Source organism: Cervus canadensis, chromosome 11 (genome assembly GCF_019320065.1).
Source record: "Cervus canadensis isolate Bull #8, Minnesota chromosome 11, ASM1932006v1, whole genome shotgun sequence".
NCBI lineage: Eukaryota > Metazoa > Chordata > Mammalia > Artiodactyla > Cervidae > Cervus > Cervus canadensis.
Genome location: NC_057396.1, coordinates 14,294,181 through 14,312,741, shown reverse-complemented (window position 1 = coordinate 14,312,741; position 18,561 = coordinate 14,294,181). Strand labels below are relative to the sequence as shown.

Sequence of the window (18,561 nt, the reverse complement as noted above, 5' to 3'; positions counted from 1 at the left end):
TCCCCTAAAGGCTAAACAAACTATCCCCCATTTGATCTATACCATCCTCAGAGGAAAACAGTGGTAACTTTTTCACAATATAGAGTGGAACTCTGCAGGACTTTACCTATATCTCATCCAAAATGGATATGAGTAATAGCCTGAAAGTGCTTATCACAAGTTTTCACTGCTTTCTTTACCTCCAATGGCAATGACAGCATTTACATTTCTATAATGTTCTCTTAATATTCCATCATGTTGACTAAATAAATGTTTAGAATGTATAATCATGGATTATTTTGTTAATAAACATGTCTACCTGGTAACTCAGAAGTGATCATTGAATTCCTTTGGAAAAGTTTGTCTTAATTATTATTTGAGAAGCACCTTAAAATCAATTTCAGATGGTTTAAATTCTTACATAAATTAATTTTGATATGAAGTGTTTTGAAAAATTGTTTTATATTATGTAATAAATATCTACCTATCTACTGTTCTAATATGTTTCAAGCCTGAGGTAGGCATTAAAGTTAAATAAAGATATTTTTTTTTCTATACTTATGACCAAGGCTATCTTTTATATAAGCCCAAAATCTACTACAAATTTAACATATTCAATGTAAGAATGAAGTCTCAAATAGAGATGTGAGAACACATCAGATTACTATGACATACTGCCTTGAGTAAAAAGTGTATATGATGCCAACTGATATGGAAAATTGGTGCAGTTATCTAATTTTCAAGATGACTTTGACTCCTTAAATGGCCCCTCTGACACAAAAAAATTAAGATGTATAAGCAATACTATTTTGGATTCCAGAAGCCCAGCTTATTAAGGGACTCAGGTGTCCTCATTGAATCAGATAGTGAAATAATTTTATATCCTAATGTCAGAAAAGATAAGAAATGATACATAAAGCCTATCCATGATATAAGACATTGAGATGGCTAGAAAAAGAGTTGCCATTATTTCATAAAGTTGTTCATTATGACAGGGTTATGGAGAAGGCAATGGCACCCCACTCCAGTACTCTTGCCTGAAAAATCCCACGGACGGAGGAGCCTGGTAGGCTGCAGTCCATGGAATCGTGAAGAGTCGGACACGACTGAGCAACTTCACTTTCACTTTTCGATTTCATGCATTGGAGAAGGAAATGGCAACCCACTCCAGTGTTCTTGCTTGGAGAATCCCAGGGATGGTGGAGCCTGGTGGGCTGCCATCTATGGGGTTGTACAGAGTCGGACATGACTGAAGCGACTTGGCAGCAGCAGCAGCAATAGGCAGGAAGGCTATGGGTCCCCAAGTGGAGGAAATACACTGCAAATGTCAGACTTTTTTTATCCTTCTCTATACAAAATTAAAAGGAGGTTTCTTTTAAAATTCTGTGTTGCCATGATGACACCTGGTTCCCCGAACTCAACTTTTCTCAAACCTTGAGCTAACCAATGCATTTTTCCTATGGGAATGTTTTTCTTAAGCTATGTTAATGAACTATGAATTTACCTCAGCATCTACCTTTCTTCAAGATTCATGTCAATTGTTTTATGGCATGGGATGACTCACGTTGTGTCAATACTACCTCAAAATGCATGTTGTGGATGAGGGACCTGGTGCCACTCTCTGAGTTCTGAGACATTTCCCTTCTCTAATTAGCAGCTTGCTAATAGGTGTATAACTTCTTGCTAAAAACTAGCAAGGGGGCACTCTTTCTGCCCTCTTCTGATGTCTACGTCAGAAGCTTTCTCTATCTCTTTTATACTTTAATAAAACTTTATTACACAAAAGCTCTGAGCGATCAAGCCTCATCGCTGGCCCCAGATTGAATTCCTCTCCTCTGGAGGCCAAGAATCCCAGTGCTGTTCACAGCTCAGCAGCAACCTTTCAATTAGGAGTCAGAAAACACAGAAACATATGCCCAATGGCTCATTTACTATAATGTCAAAACATCCTACAAGAAAAATGATTTCTAATGGAGAGCTGACTCATAACTCTCTCCACCAGGGCATTAATTAATAAGGCCATCTTACTCAGCTCAAGCTGCCATAACAAAATACCATAGACTAGATGACTTAAATAATAGAAATTTATTTTCTCATAGTTCTGGAGGATGTAAGTTTGAGATCAGAGTGCCAACATGGCTACCTGTTGGTTAAACTGCTCTTTCTTTCTTGCAGACAGCTGCATTCTTGCCATCTGACTCACATCGCAGAGAGAGCCCTGGTGTCTGCTGCCTGCAAGCCAGAACAATTTTGTTTTCACTATGTAAGTTCCTTTAAGTGTACTAGTTATATAACCAAACTATACTCTCGTGCTTATTTAACTTATATGCAGAGTACATCATGAGAAACACTGGGCTGTAAGAAGCATAAGCTGGAATCAAGATTGCCGGGAGAAATATCAATAACCTCAGATATGCAGATGACACCACCCTTATGGCAGACAGTGAAGAAAAACTAAAGAGCCTCTTGATGAAAATGAAAGAGGAGACTGAAAAAGTTGGCTTAAAGCTCAACATTCAGAAAATTAAGATCATGGCATCCGGCCCCATCACTTCACGGCAGATAGATGGGGAAACAGTGGAAACAGTGTCAGACTTTATTTTTCTGGGCTCCAAAATCACTGCAGATGGTGATTGCAGCCATGAAATTAAGACGTTTACTCCTTGGAAGGAAAGTTATGACTAACCTAGATAGCATATTAAAAAGTAGAGACATTACTTTGCCAAAAAAGGTCTGTCTAGTCAAGGCTATGGTTTTTCCAGTGGTCATGTACGGATGTGAGAGTTGGACTATAAAGCAAGCTGAGCACCAAAGAATTGATGCTTTTGGACTGTGGTGTTGGAGAAGACTCTTGAGAGTCCCTTGGACTGCCAGGAGATCCAACCAGTCCATCCTAAAGGAGATCAGTCCTGGGTGTTCACTGGAAGGACTGATGTTGAACTGAAACTCCTATACTTTGGCCACCTGATGCAAAGAGCTGACTCATTTGAAAAGACCCTGATGCTGGGAAAGATTAAAGGTAGGAGGAGAAGGGAACGACAGAGGATGAGATGGTTGGATGGCATCATCGACTCGATGCACATGGGTCTGGGTGGACTCCGGGAGTTGGTGATGGACAGGGAGGCCTGGCGTGCTGCGGTTCATGGGGTCGCAAAGAGTCGGACACGACTGAGTGAATGAACTGAACTGAACTGAACACTCTCATGACTTTATTAAACTTTAATCACCTCCTTAAAGTTCCAGTCTCCAATGCAGTCATATGGGGGGTTAGGTCTTCAGTCTATTATTTCAGGGGATGGGACACAATTCAGCTCATAGCACTTGGAGAATTGAAATCAAGCACATATCACTGCAAAATGAAGCCCACACTAAGACAAGACCTATTCGTTGGGGACTGTTCTAGCTACACCTAAGACACACCAATAATTATCTTTATGCAAATAAGCTTATCCACACAATTTCAAGAAAGTATAAATTGGGTTTCAAAACATTTCTGATAGATTTCTATAATTGAAAATTACAATAATAAGGGAACATTTACAAGCATTAAAAGAGAAACCTATGTGTTAGTATCATAGTTCATTTACAGTAGTATGCATCAAAAATACAAAAAAAAAAAAATGAAGCATGAATACTAAGAACATAAAATGACACTGAGGTAGAAATTGCTAGGCAGTCAGTGTAGGACTGAGACCTCGGTCTTGTTTTTGATAAACATCTCACTCCATTAACCTAAAACTGTACCCCTTGTCCAGAATTTCTGGAATGTGTCCTTAGTCTGATAAGTTATCAACACTCAGATCCAGGGAAGGGCAGTAATTAACTCCTGTTCCATATACCTGAGGGAAAAACATCTGATGAAAAGTAATCTTTAGCCCATATATGTGGTTGTAAAATGGCCGAGGGGGCATGAAAAAGGGTAGTAACTTAACCCGAAGATAAAGACATGACATAAAGATGTTAAGTTAAACATTTTGACCTTTCAATTGATTGGTTAAGAATGATGTATTTTTAAGGACAGGAGCCAACCAAAAATGTACAGATTAATACTGGTAAGGATATAAACTGCTATATGTTCATGAAGTTCATTCTTCAGCTCTACATACAAGAACTCGGATTGACGTTTCAACACCAGGGCTCCCTTGTTAAAGTCTCAGGACAGGAAAGAAATACATGCTCTCAAGAATATTCTCTATCACTTGGACCTTTTTTTACAAGGCATGCACTAAACAGTGAGGAGCTCAATTTTTTGTCAAATTCATCTAAAAATTCAGTGTACTTCTAACCAAAATTTGAGCTAAGTATTTTTAAAAATGTTATAAACTCAAACTTATATGGGTTGATAGGGATTCACAGATTATTTTATTTAAACAGATACGACATAAATAGCACAATGATATTTATGAAAATGTGAAACACCCAAATGCTACACATTTCACAAGGATACACCCATATATAAAAACATGAAACAAAGCATGGAATGTAGAGTAGGGGAATATGAGCCAGGGATAAAGAACCAAGTGAAAAAAGAATAAAAAGAAGATCCTGGCACAGAGTGATGATGTTTAAGTGTTACAAACATAGGATGCAAGGAATGTCATTAACTCAATTCTCTAGCATAATTTTTCAAAACAAAAAATAGAAAAAATCAGTATCTTTTTGAATAAAATAAAAGGACAGTTTAAACAGCATTACTTTATATACTTCCAGCATATAAATCAATTCATTATGCATTAAGACAATCAGTGCAGTAGCAGAAGTCCTTTGGCAATTATACTATATTTAGAGAAAACAAAAATTTAAAAATTAGGCTTAGATGAGTGGGTGTTCATTGGAAGGACTGATGCTGAAGCTGAAACTCCAATACTTTGGCTACCTCATGCGAAGAGTTGACTCATTGGAAAAGACCCTGATGCTGGGAGGGATTGGGGGCAGGAGGGGAAGAGGACAACAGAGGATGAGATGGCTGGATGGCATCACCGACTCGATGGGCATGAGTCTGAGTAAACTCCTGGAGTTGGTGATGGACAGGGAGGCCTGGCATGCTACCCTCATGGGGTAGCAAAGAGTCAGACACGACTGAGCGACTGAACTGAACTGAACTGAAGAGCTACCCTCGAGATATAGCAGTGAAAGATGTGTGATCATATACCCAAACAAAAAAGTTAGAGGGTAAACAAATATTCTTTGCAATTGCTATATATATGTTGTGCTGTAAAAATTACTAAAAGGTAAAAGAGAATGCACTGGTCATAGCAAACGCCCTCTTCCAACAGCACAAGAGAAGACTCTATATGTGGACATCTCCAGATGGTCAATACTGAAATCAGATTGATTATATTCTTTGCAGCCAAAGATGGAGAAGTTCTATACAGAGAGCAAAAATAAGACCATGAGCTGACTGTGAAACAGATCATGAACTCCCTATTGCCAAATTCAGACTTAAACTGAAGAAAGTAGGGAAAACCACTAGACCATTCAGGTATAAGCTAAATCAAATACCTTACAATTATATAGTGGAAGTGACAAATAGATTCAAGGGATTAGATCTTATAGACAGAGTGCCAGAAGAAATACAGACAGAGGTTTGTGACATTGTACAAGAGGTAGGGATTAAGGCCATTCCCAAGGAAAAGAAATGCAAAAAGGCAAAACGGTAGTCTGAGGAGGCCTCAAAAATAGCTTTGAATAGAAGAGAAGTGAAAGGCAAAGGAGAAAAGGAAAGATATACCCATTTGAATGCAGAGTTCCAAAGAACAGCAAGGAGAGATAAGAAAGCCTTCCTCAGTGATCAATGCAAAGAAATAGAGGAAAACAATAGAATTGGAAAGACTAGAGATCACTTCAAGAAAATTAGAGATACCACGGGAACATTTCATGCAAAGATGGGCACAATAAAGGACAAAAATGGTATAGACCGAACAGAAGCAAAAGATCTTAAGAAGAGGTGGCAAGAATACACAGAAGAACTAACTATACAAAAAAGATCTTCATGAAACAGATAATCACGATGATATGATCACCAACCTAGAGCCAGACATCCTAGAATGCAAAGTCAAGTGGGCCTTAGGAAGCATCACTATGAACAAAGTTAGTGGAGCTGATGGAATTCCAGTTGAGCTATTTCAAATCCTAAAAGATGATGCTATGAAAGTGTTGCACTCAATATGCCAGCAAATTTGGAAAACTCAACAGTGGCCACAGGACTGGAAAAGGTCATTTTTCATTCCAAATCCAAAGAAAGGCAATGCCAAAGAATGCTCAAACGACCACACAATTGCACTCATCTCACAAGCTAGTAAAGTAATGCTCAAAATTCTTCAAGCTAGGCTTCAACAGCACATGAACCATGAGCTTCCAGATGTTCAAGCTGGATTTAGAAAAGGCAAAGGAACCAGAGATCAAACTGCCAACACCTGTTGGATCATCGAAAAAGCAAGAGAGTTTCAGAAAAAAATCTACTTTGGCTTTACTGACCATGCCAAAGCCTTTGACTGCGTGGAACAAAGCAAACTCTGGAAAATTCTGAAAGAGATGGGAATACCTGACCACCTGACCTGCCTCTTGAGAAATTTTTATGCAGTTCTTAAAGCAATAGTTAGAACTGGACATGGAACAACAGACTGGTTCTAAATCGGGAAAGGAGTACATCAAGGCTGTATGTTGTCACCCTGCTTATTTAACTTATATGCAGTGTACATCATGAGAAATGCTGGGCTGGATGAAGCACAAGTTAGAACCAAGATTGTTCAGAGAAATATCAACAACCTCAGATATGCAAATAACACGACACTAATGGCAGAAAGCAAAGAACTAATGAGCCTCTTGATGAAAGTGAAAGAAGAGAGTGAAAAAATTGGCTTAAAACTCAACATTCAGAAAATTAAGATCATGACATTTGGTCTCATCACTTTATGGCAAATAGATGGGGAAATAGTGGAAACAGTGACAGACTTTATTTTGGGGGGCTCCAGTCACTGCAGATGGTGACTGCAGCCAGGAAATTAAACGATGCTTGCTCCTTGGAAGAAAAGTTATGACCAACCTCGACAGCATATTAAAAAGCAGAGAGAGTACTTTGCCAAAAAAGGTCCATCTAATCAAAGCTGTGGTTTTTCCAGTAGTCATGTATGGATATGAGAGTTGGACTATAAAGAAAGGTGCACACCAGAGAATTGATGCTTTTGAAATATGGTGCTGGAGATGACTCTTGAGAGTCCCTTGGACAGCAAGGAGATCAAACCAGTCCATCCTAAAGGAAACCAGTCCTGAATTTTCACTGGAAGGACTGATGCTGAAGCTGAAACTCCAATACTTTGGCTATCTGATGCGAAGAACTGAGTCATTAGTAAAGACCCTGATGCTGGGAAAGACTGAAGGCAGGAGAAGAAGAAGTGGATGACAGAGGATGAGATGGCTCAATGGCACCACCAACTCAATGGACATGAGTTTGGGTAAACTCCAGGAGTTGGCAATAGATAGGGAGGCCTGGCATGCTGCAGTCCATGGGGTCGCAAAGAGTCGGACACGACTGAGTGACTGAACTGAACTGAACTGAACTGAAAAGCAGAAAATGAGGGCATGGAAACAAGGAAAGTTATCAACTGTTTGCTGAATATATAACTGTTTGCTAGGAATAGTAAAAAGAAAGAAAGGGACAATTTCCTAATAACATTACAGAGAAGTCATCAAAGAACAGAACATTTATTATATGGAAAATACTAAAGCTACATGGCAAGTTTCATACAGTATTGCTCTTAACAAAATGTTGTATCTTGAGGTAACTGTAAGTTAATATACATTTGTTAAAAATAATAGAGATCTCATACAACATTTACACAGCTTCCCCAACGATAACATCTTGCAAAAGTACAGTACCATATCACAAACTGAATACTGACATTGATAAAATCCACCACCAGTCTTCCACTCACACTCTTCCCATTTGCACTCAGTTATTTGTGTATTTAGTTCTATGCAATTCTATCATATATATATATATATGTATGTATGTATGTATGTACGTAGGTATGTATGTATCTACCACCACTCAGGATGCAGAATAGTTCCAACCTCACAAGAATTCCTTGAGTTGCCCCTTTATACCAACGTTTGGCCCTCCCTGCACATCCCTTATCCTTAATCCATGGCAAGTACTAAACTATTTATCATTTTTTTCTCACTTCAAAAATTCATATAAATGGAATCATGCGGCATTTTATTTTGGGGGTTGTTTTTTTCACTCAGCATAATTCTCTGGAGATTCATCCAAGTTTTGCACTTATCAATATTTTCATCCTGTGATACAGATAGACCACAGGTTGTTTCTTTTTTCCATTTCCTCTGTATCTTTTTTAACATTGACATATAACTGACATATATTACCTTAGTTTCATTATATTAGCTGTACAACATAATGATTTGATATATGTATATATTTTGAAATGATCACAGTAAATCTAGTTAACATTCATCACCACATGTAGTTATACTTTATTTTTCTTGTGATGAGAACTTCTTTTTTAAATTGGAGTGTAATTGCCTTACAATGTTCTGTTGGTTTCTGCTATACAACAAAGTGAATCAGACAAAAAAGTATACATATTAATATATCCTTATGCCAGTGCAGGAGATGCAGGTTTGATTCCTGGGTTGGGAAGATCCCCTGGAGAAGAAAATAGCAACCCATTCTAGCATTCTGGTTTGGAAATCCCATGTACAGAGGAACTTGGCAAGCTACAGTCCATGGGATCGCAAACAGTTGGACACGATTTAACAACTAAACAACAACAACAACATACATATATCCTCTCCCTCTTGAACTTCTGTTCTACTTTACCAAACTCAGCCCTATAGGCTGTCACAGAGACCTGGGTTGAGTTACCTGTGATATACAACAACTTTCCACTAGCTATCTATTTTACATATGATAATACATATGTTTCAAAGCTACTCTCTCAGTGCATCCCACCATCTCCCTCTCCAGTTTTGTCCACAAGTCTCTATCTCTGGGTCTCTATTTTTGCCCTTCAGATAGATTCATCAGTACCATTCTTCCAGATTCCATATATATGCATTAATATATGATATTTTTTTCTCTTTTTGACTTATTTCACTATGTATAACAAGCTCTATGTTCATCCACCTCATTAAAACTGACTTAATTTTTTCCTTTTTTATGGCTGAGTAATACTCCATTATCCATGTGTACCACAATTTCTTTATTCACTCATCTGTTGATGGATATCTAGATTGCTTCCATGTCCTGGCAATTGTAAATAGTGCTGCTTTGAACACTGGAGTACATGTGTCCTTTTGAATTATGGTTTTCTCAAGGTATGAGCTCAGTAGTGGGATTGCTGCCTAATTTACAAGCAGCTCATGAAGCTCAATACTAGAAAAATAACAACTCATTCAAGAAATGGGCAAGAGACCTAAACATACATTTCTCCAAAGAAGACATACAGATGGCCAAAAAACACATGAAAAGATGCTCTATATTACTTATTATTAGAGAAACACAAATCAAAGCTACAATGAAGTATTACCTCACACTGGTCAGAAGAGCCATCATCAAAAAATCTACAAACAAGAAATGCTGGAGACAATGTGGAGAAAAAGGAAAACTCTTTCATTGTTGGTGGAAATGTAAATTGGTACAGCCATTAAGTGTAACAGTATGGAGGTTCTTTAGAAAACTTAAAACAGAAGTACCACATGACCCAGCAACTCCACTCCTAGGCATATATCCTGAGATATATGGATAATTAAAAAAGACACACGTACCCCAATGTTCATAGCAACACTATTTACAATAGCCAAGACATGGAAGCAGCCTAGATATCCATGGATAGTTGAATGGATAAAGAAGTTGTAGTACACATGCACAAGAGAATATTACCCAGCCTTAAAAAGGAATGGCTTTGAGTCAGTTTAATTGAGGTGAACCAAAATTTAATCCTTTGCCCATTAAAGAACACCTGGCTTATTTCCAGCTTTTAGCTACTATGAATAAAGTTTTTATGACAATTCCAGTATAGGTGTTTGTATGAACATAAGTCCTCATTTCTCTGGGATAATAGTCAAGAGTGCAAATATTGGGTCATCTGCACATTTATTCCTGTTCAGAAAAAGTGTTCCTTGCTAGAAATTATTTTTGTTTTTAAAATTGAAAACTAGTTAGAATGTATCTGTGTGAAAGCTCCTGGTTGGTTTTGGCTCAGGATGTTCACCCATGGTTATGGATCCATAAACATTAATTGTATATCAAATCTATTCCCCACTTCTTTCCATTCACAGGACTAGATTCCATTTCTCAGTTTTCCTTGCAATTAGCACAAATATGTGACTGCACAATGTGAATGGAACTTAAATGTACTGTTCCCAGTCCTGGTTCATAAACCTGTCCTGCACAACACCCCATGCTTTCTCCCCCTCACATGGGCTGAAATGGCAAAGACCCAAGAAGCCAGACACTAGATTGAGTCCCTTACTAACTATGTAGAGAAGGGACCCATCCTCTTAATTTGCAACATTTATTACCAGAAATTGTTCCTTGAGAAAGACTTCTGCTTTGCTTGAGCTACTGCATGATGGCCATACAGTGTAGACTACCCTAGCTATTATAACTCTGAGGGAAGAACATTTTATCTACACCAAAGTCAGCATAACTTATATGCAGAGTACATCATGCGAAATGCTGGACTGGATGAATCACAAGCTGGAATTAAGACTGCCCAGAGAAATATCAATAACTTCAGATATGCAGATGACACCACCCTTATGGCAGAAAGCAAAGAGGAATTGAAGAGTCTCTTGATGAAGGTAAAAGAGGAGAGTGAAAAAGCTGGTTTAAAACTCAACATCCAAAAAATGAAGACAGTGGCAGCCGCTCCCATCACTTCATGGCAAATAGATGGAGAAACAATGGAAACAGTGACAGACTATTTTCTTGGGTTCAAAAATCACTGCGGCCAGTGACGACAGCCATGAAAATAAAAGACACTTGCTCCTTGGATGAAAAGCTATGACAAATCTAGACAGCATATTAAAAAGCAGAGATATTACTTTGCTGACAGTAGTCTGCATAGTCAAAAGCTATGGGTTTTTCAGTAGTCATATACGGATGTGAGAGATGGACAATTAAAAAGGCTGAGCACCAAAGAAAGTATGCCTTCGAACTGTGGTGTTGGAGGAGACTCTTGAGAGTCCCTTGGACTGCAAGGAGTTCAAATCAGTCAGTCCTAAAGGAAATCAACCTTGAATATTCATTGGAAGGACTGATGCTAAAGCTGAAGCTCCAATACTTTGGCCACATGTTTTGAAGAACTGACTCACTGGAAAAGATCCTGATACTGGGAAAGATTGAAGACAGAAGGAGAAGTGGACAACAGAGGATGAGATTGTTGGATGGCATCATTGACGCAATGGACGTGAGTTTGACAAACTCTGGGAGATGGTGAAGGACAGGGAAACCTGGCATGCTGCAGTCTATGGGATCGCAAAAAGACAGACACAACTGAACAACAACTACAACAATGCCAGTCATCTGGGTATAAAAGTATTAATACCAACAAAATTATTTGATTATGCCCTTGGCTAGCCATAAAAAATGAAACTTCTTCCAAGGCATCCCACTGTTAAGGCATACATCCCTGGTACAAAGATAAGTATTTTTAAATAAACAGAGGGAGGGAAGGGGCAAGGAATGGAGGGAGAGAGGAAATAAAGGGAGAAAAAGAACTCTCAGGGAAAGTGAATATGGTACTGCATGCAAACTGCACAATTAAATAAAGTGTTTACCCAGAGCTAACCTCTACATGAGATAAAAATGCATTACAAAATGTTTTATGTTCTTGAAATGGCCACTTCTACCAAAGACTACCAGGAAACTAAGTCCAAAGCAAAAACAAATTCTTGATTATCCAGAAAAATGAGGAACATAAGCTATCTGACAGCCAGAGATCATCTTAAACCCTATTTTATCCACTTTTTAAAAACTCTTTCTCCAAACATCTGCCATAAAAGTACCTTTTATTTGTCTCTTTTGCTCCTCTAGGAAGACACTAGTTAAAAATGAAATAAACGATAAACAGAAGCAGCAGAAATTGAAGCATGGGATTTAGATAATCCTCCTATTTGATAATCATCCCTTCAATGCCCAAACATTGGTTTGGCATGTAAATTAAAATTTGAAAATTCCAAGGGTTATAAGGCTTAAGGGTTTCACAAAATGATAACAAATTGTTTGCAAGAATCTATTTGTTTACCATCAAGAAGAAAAGACCTTATTTTTAAATGGTCACTTTAAAGCAAACTATAAAAAGTCATACATAATACATAAAATCAGCTTGAGAATTTAGAGGTTTCTAAAATAAAACTTTGTTACACTATATAATCATTCAGATTATATTTTGGATGGCAAAATAACCAAATATTATAATATTTCTGGTACTTCAGTTGATCATTTGCATCAAATTGGTTACTCTTAAATCCATATAGAGTATTTAGAAGAATTGATATGTTTACTGATAAGAATTAGCCTAAACAGAAATCCAAAACTGCAGGAAATTTGTTTTCCAAAGTCACTGCCTATTCTTGTTTCTTTAAGCTCCAGCCAGCTAGCTGTTGAAAAAAATAAAAATGAATACAAGTCATAGCATATACTTCATATTAACTCATAGGTTCTTATTAATTCATACCTAAATTTCACATCAACATCCATTTTTAAAAATTCAGCTCTCAGTGTAAATCCACCCTGAAAAAGACTGATTTAATTTTCTCAAAAACAGTTCTCATCAAGCTTAGAATACTGCCTCCTACTTAAAAAAATATTTTAAAATACTTGAGCCATACACTGGTTCACTAACCTTCCAACCATTCTGTAATTACATCCCTGGGGAGAAGGCCAAAATTCCATTTAAACTCAAGTCTTTCCCTCTGACCCAGATAGTCTCTGTGTTTAAAAAATATTTTCTGTTAAACCACATGCTGCTGCTGCTAAGTAGCTTCAGTCGTGTCCAACTCTGTGCAGCCCCACAGACGGCAGCCCACCAGGCTTCCCCATCCCTGGGATGCTCCAGGCAAGAACATTGGAGCGGGTTGCCATTTCCTTCTCCAATGCAAGAAAGTGAAAAGTGAAAGTGAATTCGCTCAGTCGTGTCCGACTCTTAGCGACCCCATGGACTGCAGCCCACCAGGCTCCTCTGTCCGTGGGATTTTCCAGGCAAGAGGACTGGAGTGGGTTGCCATTGCCTTCTCCTTTAAACCACATAAATAGCTATAAAGGATAGTGGACAATGTAAACCTCTATTCTAGGATGTTTCTCTATCTACAGTCAGTCATAAACTAAGTTTTCTTCTTAAATTTGAGATATCTGCAATGGGGTGAATCTTTATGTTCTTAATTCTGTGATTCTTTATGTTCAATCATAATGCAGGTTTGGATGTACCTCAGTAAAATCTTTCAATGTAATATATTAAATGATTTCTCTAGGCCCTAAAATACTTCAGTTCAGTTCAGATGCTCAGTTGTGTCTGACTCTGCAACCCCATGGACTGCAGCACACCAGGCTTCCTTGTCCATCACCAACACCCAAAGCTTGCTCACACTCATGTCCATCAGGTCAGTGATTCCATCCAAGCGTCTCATCCTCTGTTGTCTCCTTCTCCTCCTGCCTTTAATCTTTCCCAGAGTCAGGGTCTTTTCGAATGAGTCGGTTTTTCACATTAGGTGGCCAAAGCATTAACTTCAGCTTCAGCAGCAGTCCTTCCAATGAATATTCAGAACTGATTTCCTTCAGGAAATCAATGATCTCCTTGCAGTCCAATGGACTCTCAAGACTCTTCACCAACACCACAGTTCAGAAGTATCAATTCTTTGGCACTCAGCACTTTTTATGGTCCAATTCTCACATCCATACATGATTACTGGAAGAAAACCATACCTTTGACTATATGAATCTTTGTCAGTAAAAAATGTCTCTGCTGTCTAGGTTTGCAATAGCTTTTCATCCAAGGAGCAAGCGTCTTTTAACTGCATGGCAACAGTCACCATCTGCAGTGATTTTGAAGCTCAAGAAAATAAAGTCTGCCACTCTTTCCATTGTTTCCCCATCTATTTGCCATGAAGTGATGGGACCAGTTGCCATTATCTTTGTTTTTGAATGTTGAGTTTTAAGCCAACTTTTTCACTCTCCTCTTTCATTTTCATCAAGAGGCTCTTTAGTTCCCCTTCACTTTCTGCCATAAGGGTGGTGTCATCTGCTTATTTGAAGTTATTGATATTTCTCCCAGAAATCTTGATTCCAGCTACTGCTCTATCCAGCCTGGCATTTCGCATGATGTACTCTGCATATAAGTTAAATAAACAAGCAATATACAGCCTTGACACACTCTTTCCCCAGTTGGAACCAGTACATTGTTCCATGTAAGGTTCTAACTCTTGCTTATTGACCTGCAAACAGATTTCTCAGGAGACAGGCAAGGTAGTCTGGTATTCCCATCCTTTAAGAATTTTTCACAGTTTGTTGAGATCCATACAGTCAAAGGCTTTGACGTAGTCAGTGAAGCAGAAGTAGATGTTCTTTTGGAATTCTCTTGCTGTTTCTATGATCCAACTCCAGGGTATCTGGCTCTATGTGAGTGATCACACCATTGTGGTTATGTGTGTCAGTAAGATATATTTTGTATAGTTCTTCTGTGTATTCTTGCCACCTCTTCTTAATATCTTCTGCTTCTTTTAGGTCCATACAATTTTTGTCCTTTATTGTGCCCATCTTTGCATGAAATGTCCCCTTGGTATCTCTAACTTTCTTGAAGAGATCTCTAGTCTTTTCCATTCTATTGCCTTCCTCTATTTCTTTTCGTTGATCACTTAGGAAGGCTTTCTTATCTCTCCTTGCTATTCTTTGGAACTCTGCATTCAGATGGGGATATCTTTCCTTTTCTCCTTTCCCTTTTCTTTTCTCAGCTATAATGTAGATGAAATATCATACTATGAAGAGCAACAGCATTACTGAAAAAGAAATTGCTGACTCTGTCCTTTAATGATACTGCTGTTTCTCTGTTTGACTAAAGTTATATCTATACAGCATTAGAATAATCAGCTGAGCAGTTACTCAAATTAACTAACATTTTGATCTTCTTGCCTCCAAACAACTTACACTGACTTATACAACTGAATTTGTTATAAAAGACAAATATTTTTACATTATAAAGACACAATCTATTTGCATTTGGCTGACATACTCTGAAAATGTTTGCCAAACCTAGGGTAGGGAACTATAGGTACAAGTGAAATGAAAGATAATAACATTTTAAAAATGAAAAATCTAATAAAGCTAAGAATGTTGTACAGATGTTTGGAATTTTCCAACTGTATTTTGAAGGACAAAGAATAAGTCAATGTACATAAGCAGGACCCTTTAGGGTCTTCCCAGGACAGACCCACATGTTCTCCACTTGCCTGTTGCTTATAGAAAACTTTAGCCTCCTAAGCCTTCCATGTTCCAAAGAATAAATTTAGTCAAAGTGAGAAAATGCAGAAACAATGGAAAACAGTCTAAGTAAGAGATCTTTAGTTCATCCTTAAGGAATTAAAGATAATATAGATAATATTCTGAGCCATACCCTTGAACTACTTAGCAGATACTGAAACCTCCAACAAGTGGAAGAAGTTAACTGCATGTTCATGACCACCAGCACCTAGACCAGTTAGAATCAGGAGGCTGATGATACTGACTCACCACCAACCAATCAGAAGAGTACTCCTGAGCTGATCACAGACCCCATAACTCTCTCCCTCACCCCTGTCTTTAAAAACCTTTCCCTGAGATCCATTAGAAAGTTTGAGTCTTTTTAGGAAAAGCTGGCCACACTCCTTGCTTGGTGCCTTGCACGAAATGATTCACTTTACTTCATCAGAACCTGGTGTCAATACATTCGATTTACTTCATGCAGGCTAGTGGAAACAAGTTTGATTCAGTAACAACATGGGGACTTCCAGTTTCAGCATTGAATGTAGAGTCTGAAAGTTGCTGCTCCATCTTCCGGAAAGAAAAATGCTAGACAAACTGAAACTCAACGGCTTATCTCGGATCAATTGCTCAACTGATTGAATCAATTGCTCAAACTACCTCACAATTGTACTCATCTCACACACTAGTAAAGTAATGCTCAAAATTCTCCAAGCCAGGCTTCAACAGTATGTGAACTGTGAACTTCCAGATGTTCAAGCTGGATATAGAAAAGGCAAAGGAACCAGAGATCAAATTGCAAACATCCGCTGCATCATTGAAAAAGCAAGTGAGTTCCAGAAAAACATCTACTTCTGCTTTATTGACTATGCCAAAGTCTTTGATTGTGTGGATCACAATAAACTGTGGAAAATTCTGAAAGAGATGGGAATACCAGACCACCTGACCTGCCTCTTGAGAAACCTGTATGCAGGTCAGGAAGCAACAGTTAGAACTGGACATGGAACAACAGACTGGTTCCAAATAGGAGAAGGAATACGTCAAGGCTGTATATTGTCACCCTGCTTATTTAACTTCTATGCAGAGCACATCATGAGAAATGCTGGGCTGGAAGAAGCACAAACTGGAATCAAGATTGCTGGGAGAAATATCAATAACCTCAGATATGCAGATAACACCACATTTATGGCAGAAAATGAAGAGGAACTAAAGAGCCTCTTGATGAAAGCCAAAGAGGAGAGTGAAAAAGTTGGCTTAAAACTCAACATTCAGAAAACTAAGATCATAGCATCTGGTCCCATCACTTCATGAAAAATAGATGGGGAAACAGTGGAAATAGTGACAGGCTTTATTTTGGGGGGCTCCAAAATCACTGCAGACGGTGACTGCAGCTACGAAATTAAAAGATGCTTGCTCCTTGGAAGAAAAGTTATGACCAAACTAGATAGCATATTAAAAAGCAGAGACATTACTTTGCCAACAAAGTTCCATCTAGTCAAAGGTATAGTTTTTCCAGTAGCCATGTACGGATGTGGGAGTTGGACTATAAAGAACACTGAGCACCAAAGAACGGATGCTTTTGAACTGTGGTGTTGAAGACTTTTGAGAGTCCCTTGGACTGCAAGGAGATTGAACCAGTCCATCCTAAAGGAAATCAGTCCTGAATATTCACTGGAAGGACTGATGTTGAACTGAAACTCCAATACTTTGGCCACCTGATGCGAAGAACTGACTCATTGGAAAAGACCCTGATGCTGGGAAAGATTGAAGGCAGGAGGAGAAGGGGACAACAGAGGGTGAGATGGTTGGATGGCATCACCAACTCAATGGACATGAGTTTGAGTAAGCTCTGGGGGTTGGCGATGGACAGGGAGGCCTGGCGTGCTGCAGTCACAAGGAGTTGGACACAAGTGAGCAACTGACCTGAACTAATCTTGGATCAAATTATGCAAACAAGAAGAGCAGAATGAAAAACTGGTGTTGACATATTTTAAAAATCAACCTAGAATTCTATGTTGCAATACTTGAAAAATAAAGAAGAAATATAAACTTTCTCAGACAAACAAAAACTCAGAGAATTCACTACCAGCAAATCTGCCCTTCAGGAAAATTAAAAGCTTTTAACTTTAATCTTATACAAAACTTAGAAGAAGTTCTTCTGGAAGAAAGAAAATGACATAGGTCATAAACTTGCATCTATATGAAGGAAGAGCACTGGGGAAAGAATAAAGATAAAATAAAATCCATTATTTTTCTTATCCTTATCTCTTCTACTAGGTATCTTTATTCGACAAAGTAATAATAGAAATGTCTTGTGTGATAATAGCACATAAATAAGAGAAGTGAATGACAGCAATGGTACAAGGAAGAAGGAGGGAAGAATGGCGCATATTCAGCTATAATACTATTATATATATACATATATATATACACGTACATACTATTTTATATATATACACTATTTATAATACACTGATACATATATATATATATACACTATTATATATATGTATGCATATATACATTATATTTATACACTAGGTATGCATGCTAAGTCACTTCAGTTGTGTCCTAATCTTTGCATCCCTATTGACTGTAACCCACCAGGATCCTCTGTCCATGGGATTCTCCAAACAAGAATACTAGAGTGGGTTACCATGGTCTCCTTCCTGGCCCAGAGATCAAACCCGTGCCTCATGTCTTCTGCACTGGCAGGTGGGCTTGTTCCCACTACAGCCACCTGGGAAGCCCGTGTTCACTATGCTATAGACTACATATATATATTATAATATTTTATACCAGTCATGAAGCAGTGTGGTATGTCCTTTGAAAGTGGACTCCAATTAGTTGTAACTATATATTGCAAAATCTACGGTAACCACTAAGGTTAATTTACAACACATGTGAAAATTGCCATGTTTATGCAATTGACAATTTGTCAATGAGAGGAAAAAGAAAACCTTTGAATGTGTGGCTAGAACACTGCATATCTGTAGGCTTGGTATTAATCCTAGGTAAGGTAAATGCTTATTTAAGAACATGAAGTGAACATAGCGACTGCCTTGCTCCAGATTCAGTAGCTACTAAAGCATTTCTAAGTCCTTTCT

General features: G+C 38.2%; 1 protein-coding gene across 1 annotated transcript in view; it reads right to left on the bottom strand.

Moving 5' to 3' along the window:
* Positions 1-18,561, bottom strand: part of GUCY1A2 (guanylate cyclase 1 soluble subunit alpha 2) — a 437,093-nt gene that overhangs the window by 209,013 nt on the left and 209,519 nt on the right. The gene's annotated exons all lie outside the window — the stretch shown is intronic.